Below are 12,140 nucleotides of genomic sequence, written 5' to 3' on the forward strand. Positions count from 1 at the left end.
TCATTGTGGACTATTTTGCTTTTGTCTCTTTCATGGACACAGCCTTGGCCTGCCATCTCACCAGTGTGTACTCTTAAGGGCTGGGCCAGAAAGCGTGGCTTGATGCAGTGCGAATCTGTCAACACTGCTCTAAACACAGCTCAGCATATGGACCTTAGTGATAGTTAATGGTCATCTTCAAAGGGAAACATATGAGAGAGCCCACAGCGTATCTTTAACTTTCTGTTTAGACGTTGGCATCTTGTTTGTCATGGCAGCAGTCCCTGTGTCAAAGCGGTGTGGTGTGCTGTGTTTCTTTCCTGGTGTCTGACCGCCTTGTTATATGGCTGCAGTAATTCTGTGCTCTCTCTCTTCCTTTTCTAGTTGAGACTATCCAGAACCTGATCTACAAACAGCTGGGAGCGTCAGCTATCAAGGTGACGATGGCGGCAGTGGGGATGATCCCTCGTCACCCCGGAGAGGAGAGACCTCTGGGGGCTATGACAGCAGCACAAACTCAAATAAAAGTAAGCAGCCCGATACACTGAGAGGGCGAGGGACAGCTTTTCCACCTTTTCAGATGACGAAGTTACTCTGTCTACTTGATCTTCAAACAGTGCCCCAGTTCAGTTACTCTGCCTCTAACCCCAGGCGTGATAACACTTGGCAAAGTTATTGTGAATGGAGTGCTCTGTAAATCCTGCAGCAAGCTATAAGCATGCAAGTGGTTCTCACCAACCTAAATCGCAAGTGGGCTCTTTGGGCCTTCACCGTTATATGCTGTTGTCAGAGATGGATCTTTGACTGGCCTGTGGTAGCTCAGGTAACAGAACTGGACACAAGCTAAACTTTTGGAGCATCCTAAAGACTTTAAAAGTCCTCCTCCCCCTCCCCCAAGCGAGTCGTCAGGGAGCCCATCTTCACTTGAACGTAATGCTTCCTGCTCCGGTCTTGGTGCATTTGGACAGCCCAGTCGACATCAGTGTCATCTTTTAGAACAACTCTCTCTCCACCATATACCACACTGCCTCTCAAATTTAATTTGTTGTTGTTGTTCAGTCACATCTGCCTCTTTGTGGCCCATATTGGCCATGGGGTTTTCTTGGCAAAGATACTGGAGTGGTTTGCCATTTCTTTCTCCAGTGGATTAAGGTAAACAGAGGTTAAGTGACTTGCCCAGGGTCACACAGCTAGTAAATGTCTGAGCCTGGATTTGAACTCAGTCTAAGTGATGACTCTGTGTCTGATGTAATTAGAGTGTAAGCTCAGGAGGGCAGGAGACAAAGTCTTGCACCACTTTTGTTGACCTCAAAGCTCAAAGTTAATCCAACCATGTCTAGGTCCAGGGGCTCATCCCTGAACTGCAAAGCTAGTGGAGTGGGGGTGGAGAGTCATCCAGTGAGCCACCCCACACCAAGGGCTGACTCCTGTGTCCACTTACAGCCGTTTCTTGATGGGTGGTCATCCTCGCAGGTACTCCTGAGAACTTGTAAGGGCTCCTCCCAGATATCTGTTCAACCTTGTAATCCAGTTTTTATGCAACACAGCTCAGGAAATTCCCTGATAGTCAACAAGGCTTTTACGGTCTCATCAAAGTTAAAATTTTACCCTCCCTTAGATATTTACTGGAAGATCAAAGTTAGTGATACTGCAGGACCTGACCGGCTAGTTTCCCCAAGATCAAATCTTTGACAGGTCCTGATGAAAGGGTCAAAGGATCAAATCTGTGACAGAGTTTCCCCGTTTAGTCGTAATCATTCCATCTACCACCTCCTTGCCTCTGCATGAAGGTTGTGCCTCCTGTCTGGAATTCACTCTTCCCCCTCCCCTCCACTTTGTGGAACCCCTAATTTTCTTTATAAAACTCACTTCAAACACCACCTCCTAAATGAGTCATTTCCTGCTCCCTCCCCTCAACAGATTATTTTGTTGTTCACCCCCCTCCCCAAATCCCAAGGACTTAAACTCTGGCTCCTTTCAATGGAGTATGTGCTCTGGCCCCTAGCTGAAGGACACATCTAGTGGAAAAGGACCAGAGTGCCCGCCCAACTCCATGGAAAGTGCCCTAGTCCAACAGCTCAGGAGGACTGATGCCACTGATTATCGCCATTGCTTGTGTAGTATGTATGTATATGTGTGTGTGTGTGTATACACATATAAATATACATGCGTGCATATATGTATGTGTGTGTATGTACAAAACCTATTGATGTACATGTCTTCTCAGCAGAGTATAAGCTCCTTGGGGGCAAGGACTGTTCTTTACTCTTTTTAGATCCTTTGTATCCCCAGGACCTAGAAAAGCACCTGGCATAGAGTATTTAATAAATTCATATTGATTGATCTATTGATTCCCTTCCTTAGTTACACACACACCAGTTGGGATGGGAGTCCTTTTCTCCAGCTTACCCCTGACTCCCTTTTGTCTCTGTCCTTTGTCCAATTCCCTCCTTACCCCCAAATAATCTTAAACTTCCAGTATTTCTCTTCTCTACTTTAGCCAAGATGGACTCTGCTTTTTCACCGTTTCTCCTCCTACTCTCTCCCATGTCTATGCATTATATATCTTCTCTTCCTTCCTTCAACATCCATTTCCGTGAGATGGGAAGCTGCCTGTAACTTCTCTTCTCGAATGTCTTCAAGCATCGCCACCTTCCCCACCCCCGCCCACCTCTCCTTTGTTGTTAATATATTTTCCTTTCTATCACAGTAATTTGAGCAAATGAGATGTCCCCTTACTAGAGTTTTTCAATAGGGCCAATGGGGCCCTTGTCCTCCAAACACGCGCAGTGTGGTCTACCTGCTGCCAGCCCACCTGGGAGACTTGATGGGTATGCTTCTGGGAATTCAGAATGGAGAACCCTGCCCTCCACTTCAGAGGATGCAATAGGCATTCTGTCACTGCTTCCTTAAAGTGTGATGAGAGAGTCTTAATTGGATGCTAAATTGGAAGTGAGTGTGTATATAAAAGCCTCCAATTTAGGAATTTAATCTCTCTCTTCCTCTGTGGTGAAGGAGGAGGAAATGGTGTAAGCCTCCAGGTATGGATAGGGATAGCAACTCCAGCAGTGCCATATCTCTTCCTCACATCCCCCCCACCCAGATCTGCCTTGTGTGGCCCATCAACGTATACCCCTGCTTTTCTTCTGTCCCCATCATGTTTATTCTTTCATGATCTTAGGTGAAAGAGTATTGAAGTGGGGCAGCTAGGTGGTGCAGTGGATAGAGCTATAGACTTGGAGTCAGGAGGACCTGAGTTCAAATCCAGCCTCAGACACTTGACACTTACTAGCTGTGTGACCCTGGGCAAGTCACTTAACCATATTGCCTAGCCAAAAAAAAAAAAAGTATAGGACATAGGGTGACCTTGGGAGCTTAAAAGGATAGGAGAGACACTAGAAATCCAGCAATGAGAACAAATTGCCATAGCCACCTTAGGTGAGCTGTGATGAGAAGCCAGCACAGCTCCAAGGAGTGAATTAACCCAGGAGCTGAGGCACCACATCCAGAAAACAAAGGAGTGACTCACCCCCTGGCTATGGTGTTGCTAGTTTGAAGCTACCACTTCAAGGTTAAGCCCACTCTCCCCAGAGCTTGAGGTGTAGACTCCAGGTTGAAGGTTTCTGGACATATCCCTTTTTAGCCTTTGACACTTACTCGTTGTGTGACCCTGGGTAAGTCATTTAACCTCGATTGCCTCACCAAAAAAGAAAAAAAATCCCTTTTTAAAAGTTAATTTACTTTAATTCCTTGTTGATTATACCATGAAGATATCAATCAACTGGTGAAGTGATTCTGGGGAGATGCAAACTCAGACTAGCAAAGGATATTGGAGCAGAAATCACTAGATGGAGGCATGGGCCAATAGCATTAGAAAGATCATACTGCCCCTGGCGGTTCCCGCTAAACCCTGAGGGAAAGATATAGCCAGTTGTGCTCTGGGATCTGAGCTGCTAGTGTGAATTGGAAGAATAAGCCAGAGTTTCTTTACAGTGTAGGTTCATTGACAACGTTGTCAGACCTATCCCTGTATTCTAAAGGTTAACAGTGGAGGAGTAGGGGGAGGTTTTATAGGATCGTAGATCAAGAGCTAACCATCTAGTCTACCCATTCATTGTACAAATGAGGAAACCGAGGACCTAGAGCCTTCATGTTTAATTGACGTCTCTGCAGTATTGAACCACCCTGCTTTTCTTGGACACTCTCTTCTCTCAGCTTCTGTTATACCCTTCTTTCATGGTTCTCCTCCTACCTGTCTTCTTTGCTGGGTCATTCTCCAAAGCTTGCTCCCTACCCATAGGTGGCCCCCAGGCTCTGGTCCAAGTTCTCTTCTATCTCTCTGTACTCTCATAGAGATCTTACAGCATCCAGAGATTCAGTTATCACCTCAAGGCAGGTAATGATGGGGACTCCATCTGTGATTTCACTGGTAGGAGGAACTCTCAGGTGAAGAAACTCCCTCTGCCAAGGCAGAGCATGACCTTGTCTGCAATCTGTGGATTCAGAGAGTCACTTGGGGCACTGAGAGGCATCAGTGACTGGCCCAGGGTTTCTTAGCTAATATTCGTCAGAGGCTGGCTTCCAGGACAGCTCCCAACACGTGTCCTTCTTGGTCTAGATGACTCCCAAAGTGTGTGTGTGTGTGTGTGTGTGTGTGTGTGTAAATGTATATATGTATGTATGTATGTATGTGTGTATGTATATGTATATGTATGTGTGTATATGTATATATACCACATATACTACAAAAGCAGTACATTAAGTGTGTGTATGTGTATATATGTATGTATGCATATGTGTATGTATATATCTGTGTGTATGTATATGTGTTTGTATCTCTTCCTGAGTTCAAATCCAGCCTTATATATTTACTAGCTGTGTGACCCTGAGCAAATTACTTAACCCTATTTGCCTCAGTTTACTCATCTGTAAAATGAGCTGGAGAAGGAAATGGCAGACCACTCCAGTATTTCTGCCAAGAAAGCTCCAAAAGGAGTCACAAAGAGTCAGAAATCACTGAAAAACAAATAAACAAATCTCTCTCTGTCTCTCTCTCTGTATATGTATATGTGTATGTATATGTATATGTATATGTATATGTATATGTATATATGCATGCACATACATACATATATACATATATTCCTCATCCTTCTTCTGAATTCCAGTGACTCATCTTCAGCTAATTTGCATTGAGAGGAGGAAGGCACTCCAGGGAAGGAAATAACATTATGGCTAACATGTATAAAACCCTTTCAGATTTGCAAAGTGCTTTGCAAATATATCTCATTTGATCCTCACAATAATCCTGCAAGGTAGGTTCTATTATTATTCCCATTTTATAGGTGAGGAAACTAAGGTCAAAAGGTTAAGTAACTTGCCCAAGGTTTTACAACGAGTAATTATCAGGGTGAAATGTGGACCTAGGTCTTTCTGATTCCCAATCCAATATCCCAGAACTATCAGTACCGTATGGTGCTGCTAATAAGGATCATTCCCTCCTTGGCAGAGGGGCACCATAAGGACATACAGGCAGACAGATGCATGAGAAACATCTGAACCAAGTCTCGAGTGGGCAGGCAGATGGCAAAATGGGCAGGCAGCTAGACAGGCAGTTCCTGGTTCAGCTAGTCCCAGGATGACTTCCCTAGTTAGCAGGACACCTGCAGCAACCTTAATGTGCAGAGAGGACACTTCAGTCCTGGCAAGGGATGAGCTGTCTACCCCCTGCAGATACCGCTTGTTGCAAAAAGGGACTAGATTAGCAATCAATCAATACTTACTTCAAAGCAGGAGGCACTGGATTAGAACAGTTTCCATTTGGGGCTCAAACGCCCCAAGAGATCAAGGTCTTCAGTCCTTTTTGAGGACAGCACCCCACAGGGTTACAATGACCTTGCCAGGGACCTCTTTAGGTCAGGAGCCAGGCAGGGCTGAGTCCTAAGCAACAGGCCATCACCCCCATTCCACCCTCCCCCAAGCAGCAGCGGCAGAGAAGCCTGCATCTGCCTGCCTCCCCTCCCTCTTCCTCCTCCTTCCCTCAATCTACTCTACCTCAGTGGGACCGACCTTGGAATTGTTGGGCTGCCCTCTCCTGGGCACAGCTAAGAATGCCACAGATTTACCTTTTCTGGCTCCCTGGGATTCTCCTGTTAAAAGATGTTAAAAGATTAATTAGTGTTAGAATCTATGAGCAACGAATATTAAATATGCAAACTGGTTTTTTTCTGAATTGCTTTTTGTCTTTCTTTTTCTTTGTTACTCAGAGGTATGGTTCTCTGGGCAGGGGAAACAGGATGGATATACTGTAATTGGAAATGAAGGTGATATAAAACAAATAATGTCAATACAAGTTCAAAAACAAATTCCTATTAACATAAGGTAAAGGAAAACTTTAATCAAATGCTCACACACTCTGTTCATTCCCTTTTCCCTATACCCTTCACTTTTCTTCCCCTTCTTCCCCTTTGCCCTTTTGTCCTTCAAAGCTTAGCTCAATGTCCCAAATCTTCCATGAAGCCCTCCCAAGATGGCTCCAACTCATCTCTTTGGCCTCTGAGCACCCACCGGTCATGGACTCAGCCCCACAGGTTAGTTTAACTGTCCTTGGACCGTTTTCTGTGTGTCTGGCTGGGTTGGGTGCTCCCCATGCATGAAGCACTTGTATTTCATTCCTCTTCCTTATAATGGTGAACCAAGCCCAAGGCTTGGTGGTTAACCTCCTTGCATTTCAACTTCTGCTTTTGAGAGAGGATTCTGAAACTTCAGGTTGGTATGGACTTTATCTAACCCTCACCAGATTAGGAAATCCCTCTACAACATCCTTGAATAGAGCTCACCCAGATTTTGCTTGAAGACCTCTAATGGTACAAAAATATTTATAGAAACTCTTTTAGTGGTGGAAAAGAATTGGAAATTGAAGGGACATCTGTCAATTGGGGAATGCCTGAACAAGTTGTAGCATATGACTGTGATGGAATACTATTGTGCCTTCAAAAAAAAAAAAGACAAGCAGGATGCTTTCAGAAAAAGCTGGGAACACTTACATGAACTGATGCAAAGTGAAATGAGTAGACCCAGGAGAATATTGCTGTAATAGTAATATTGTATGATGTTCAACTGTGAATGACTTAGCTATTCTCAGCAATACAATGAGCCAAGACAATTCTTTTTTTTTTCCAGCAATTGGGGTTAAGTGACTTGCCCAGGGTCACACAACTTGTGAGCCAAGACAATTCTGAAGGATATCCACTCCAGTGGTCAGGTGAAGTCCCGAGGGCTACATCTCTCCTTTAGCCTCTAGGGATACCCCTTAGGGGTTGGACAAATATTTACAATTCTATTGGCTCAATCCTCTAAATAGTGTATTATTCCCAATATCATTGACCAGTTATTTCTTCAATATATTCTAATCAGTTGTCATCTCCTCAATACCATTTCTAAATAGTTAATATCAATTCGATTTAACAAAAAGAGTAGAGCAAAAAAAAAAAGACGTAGAGTGATCTGACTGATAAATTCAAAACACAATCACAATGAGTAATTTTTCCAACATAAAAGCATGATGGAGGGATAAGGTTAAGTGTACAAGTGGAAAGGTTTGGCTTGGCAAGGAAGAAGTCCACTTTTCCCTCTGAGATTGAAAAGAAAGAAAGTTATTTTTAGAAACATGAGAAATTTAGTGGCATTGAGGGAGTTCACATCAGGGGACCTCAATCTTTTCAAAAGGTGAGATCAGCAAGGGATGAAAGAACTTGCTTTTGTCAGTTGACTTTAGGGAAACTTTAGGTAGAGGCTTTGGTTGGAATGAATGGACAATTGTGCCTAGGTCCCCAGTAATGAGGACATTCTGAATTGTCTCCTAGGAAAGCAGAATAAGCCAAATGGATAAAGTATCACAAAAGTTCACTACAGAAAATAATTCCTTAAAAATTAGAATTGGGCAACTGGAAGCCAGCAAGACATAATCCAAGTCAAAAGAATGATAAAAAAAAATAGAAGAAAATGTGAACTATCTCATTGGAAAAACAACTGACCTGGAAAATAGATCAAAGAGAAATAATAAGAATTACCGGACTACCTACAAGTCATGATAAAAATAAAAAGCCTAAACATCACATTTCAAGAAAAAGGATTATTGCCCCAATGTCTTAGGTCCAGATAGTAAAATAGAAGTGAAAGGCTCCATCAATCACCTTCTGAAAGAGATACCAAAATTAAAACTCTCAGCTCTATTATTATAGCCAAATCCCAGAGTTCCCATGTCAGGGAGAAAATATTGTAAGCAGCCAGAAAGAAACAATTCAGATATCATGGAGCTACAGTCAGGATCACACAAGATTCAGCAGCTTCCATGTTAAAGGAGTAAAGGACTCGAATGTGACATTTCCGAAGGCAAAAGAGCTAGGATTACAACCAAGAATAACCTACCCAACAAAACTGGGTATAATCCTTCAGAGGGAAAATGCATATTTAATGAAATAGAAGACTTGTAAGCATTCCTGATGAAAAGACCAGAGCTGAATATAATATTTGACATTCAAACACAAGAGAAGCATAAAAAGGTCAACATGAAAAAGAAATCTTAAGGGATTCAATAAAGTAAAACAGTTTACATTCCTGTATGGGAAGATGATACATGTAATTCCTAAGTATGTGATCATTATTCAAACAGTTAGAAGCAGTCTACATAGACAAAGGACATTAGTGTGATGTTGGGATGATCCGAAAAAAGAAAAAGAAGGGGTGAGAAAGATGGATGCACTTGGAGAAGGGGGAAGTGAGAAGTATAATGGGGGAAATTATTTCACATAAAAGAGGAGCACAAGGAAGAGCTTTTATAGTAGAGGGGGAAAGAGGAGAGGTGGGCTGGTGGGCAATGCTTGAACCTTACTCTCATCAGAATTAGTTCAAAAAGAGAAGAATATATACATACATACAGTTGGTTATAGAAAGCTATCTTACCCAACAGGGAAATAGAAGGGGAACAGGATATTCGAAATTAGGAGGGGGATGTAAAAGGAAGAGTTGATAAGTGAGGAGGGATAGGATAAAAAAAAAGAAAGAGATGGATAAATGGAAGAAAATGGGATGGAGGGAAATATACAGTTAGCAATCATAATGTGAATGGGATGAGCTCACCCATAAAACAGAAGTGGATAGCAAAATGAATTGGAAACCAGAATCCTACAATACGTTGCTTACAAGACATACTTGAAACAAAGACATACACAGAGTTCAAATAAGGAAATGGAATGGAATCTGTTATGTGTCCGCTGGAGTAAAAAAGGCAGGGGTAGCCCTCATGATCTCAGATAAAGCAAAAGCAAAAATAGACCTAATTAAAGGAGATAATCAAGAAAACTACATTTTGAGAAAAGGTACCATATACAATGAAATAATATCAAAATTTTTACAGCAAGTTTCTCTGATAAAGGCCTCTTTTTTCAAATATATAGGGAATGGAGTCAAATTTGTAAAAATAAGAGCCATTCCCCAGTTGATAAATTGTTGAGGGATATGAATACACAGTTTTCAGAAGAAGAAACCAAAGCCATCTAGAGTCACATAAAAAAATCTCTCTAAATCACTACTAATTGGAGAAATGCAAATTAAAACAACTCTGAGGTGCTACCTCATCCCTATCAGATGTGATAAATACTGGAAGGGATGAGGGAAAATAGGTACAGCAATGCACCATTGGTGGAACTGTGAACTTGTCCAACCATTCTGGAGAAAAAGTTGAAACTATGGCTAAAAGGCACCCCGTTGTGCATACCCTTTGACCCAGCAATACCACCACTAGGTCTGTACACCAAAGAGATCAAAGGAAAAAGGAAAAGGACCCAAATGTATGAAAATGTTTATAGCAACCCTTTTTGTGGTGGCAAAGAATTGGAAAGTGACAGGATGCCTGGAAATTGTGCAATGGCTGAACAAGTTGTGGTATATGATTGCAATGGAGTACTGTTGTGGCATAAGAAATAATGATGGAGATGGTTTCAGAAAAATATGAGAAAACCTATATTAACTGATGCAAATTGAAGTGAGTAGAAACATTGTACACAGTAACAGCAATATTTTTAGGATAATCTACTATGAAAGACTTAGCTACTCGAATCAATACAATGATGTAAGACAATTCCAAGAACTGATGATGAAAAATGCTATTCACCTCCAGAGAAAGAACTGATGAACTCTGAATGCAAATTAAGATATAGTTTTCCCACTTTCTTTATGTTTCTTGCCTTTTTTTTTTAACAACATGGCTAATATATAAATACGTTTTGCATGATTTCACAAGTCTAATTGTTATTACATTGCTTGCCTTCCCAGGGGTGGGGGAGGGACAAGAAGGCAGGGAGAGAATCTGGGATTCAAAATTTTTTTTTAAATGTTAAAAATGTTTATAATATAAATATTAAAAACAAATAATTTTTAAAAGGGAAAGGAAAGGAGAAAACAGACTATATATTCTACTAAATAAGATATCATAGAAAGTAACAAAATATAGGAAGAATAGCCCAGTGGAGATGCACAGAAATTTACAGGAGATAACAATTCAGGAAAGAAGCCAAGAAAGTAATAATAATAATAAAAAAAAACCCTATGACCTCAGATATGTCTGTCTATAAATGCATGAAAATGTGGGTAACAAGCAAAGTAAACTGGAGATACTGAAGCAAGGTGGCAAATTTGAATTAATTGGTTTCACTAAGACTAGCTGAGATGAAACTCATGCCTGGAATGTAGCTCTGGAAAGTTGTACCTTACTCTAAAAAGACAGGACAGGTGAGAGATGGGGATAGGGAATAGGGTACAAGTAGTATTTTCTCATAGGCATCTCCAACTCAACATGTCCCAAACAGAATATATCTTTCCCCCAACCTTCTCTTCTAAATTTTGTTATTTCTAGTGAGTGTACCAACATTCTTCTAGTCACCCAGATTTACCACTTCCATGTCATTGACTCCTCATTCTCACTCCCTCCACTTATCCAATCAGTTGCTCCATCTTGTTGTTTCTGTAGCCATTCAAATGGCCACCATCATAGTTCAATCCATCATCGCTTCCTGTCATGAGTATTGCAGCAGCTTCCTAATTCGATTCCACACCTCAAATCTCTCCCCTCTCCAATATATCCTCCACACAGCTGCCAAAGTGATTTGTACAAAATGAAAGTCTGACCTCATCATTCCCCTACTCAATAAATGCCAGTGGTTCCCTACAACAAGTATTGCTAGAAATATTTTGTTATCTATGGGGACTTTCTGCTTTGAATACTTTCCACATGTGGTTACTACATCTGAACTGTGATACTCTCCTTTTCTATGTTTTAAATAAGCTTTATTTATGCTTTGGCACAAATTGCATTGCTGTCATTTCCCAAAGAGCTCCTTCACCAGTGGTAAACTCCTCATCACAAAGAAGTAAGATTAAGCAAAATAACCCAATATATTGTCCATATTTGACAACATATGCCACGTTCCATAGCCATCTCTCTGCCAAGAAGAGGGAGATATGTTTCACCAAAAAAGTCATTGCCTTTTTTAATATTTCCCCAAATTTCACATAATGCTGTCAAAAGTCCCTCCTGACATAAAAACTACTTTAGGAATTTGTCACACTTTCTTTAATCAGCCCCACCAATGGGGAATCTGGGAACATCAGTATCCAGCACTCCCAAGGGTAGCCATCAGTTCCTTACATGCATTCAGCCTCACAAGGTTTTAAAACATAGAGCAGCTTTATTTATACAGTAAAGAACACAAAGCACTTGCAACCAAGCCTATTAAGAGGTAAGATTTTCCCCACCAGTGGGACACCCCCTCTCTCCCAGTGACCTATTTGATCGCTCTGGCTTACAGTTCTGCCCTAGGTAGAGTCCCACAAATGTAGGAGGAGGCTAAGATTCATTCCTCCATGTAGGTGCTGCGTGCCCGTGTTCTTTTGATGGCAGCTCTCCTTTGGTTGGTTTCTACCACTTTAATATAATTTTTTTTTACATTCCCTGCAGATTGTGAGTACTTCTGTCACATTCTCTTGGTTTTCTCTTCCCACTCCTTAACTTTCCTCCAACAGGATATAATAATTATTCCTTCTCTGGGAACTGCTCTTGAGCACCTGCCCTTGGAGAGATTAAATGGTTATTTCAATTGACA

The sequence above is a fragment of the Phascolarctos cinereus genome, unplaced genomic scaffold, assembly GCF_003287225.1.
Source record: "Phascolarctos cinereus isolate Bilbo 61053 unplaced genomic scaffold, phaCin_HiC Scaffold_7;HRSCAF=346, whole genome shotgun sequence".
In the NCBI taxonomy this organism is placed as follows: domain Eukaryota; kingdom Metazoa; phylum Chordata; class Mammalia; order Diprotodontia; family Phascolarctidae; genus Phascolarctos; species Phascolarctos cinereus.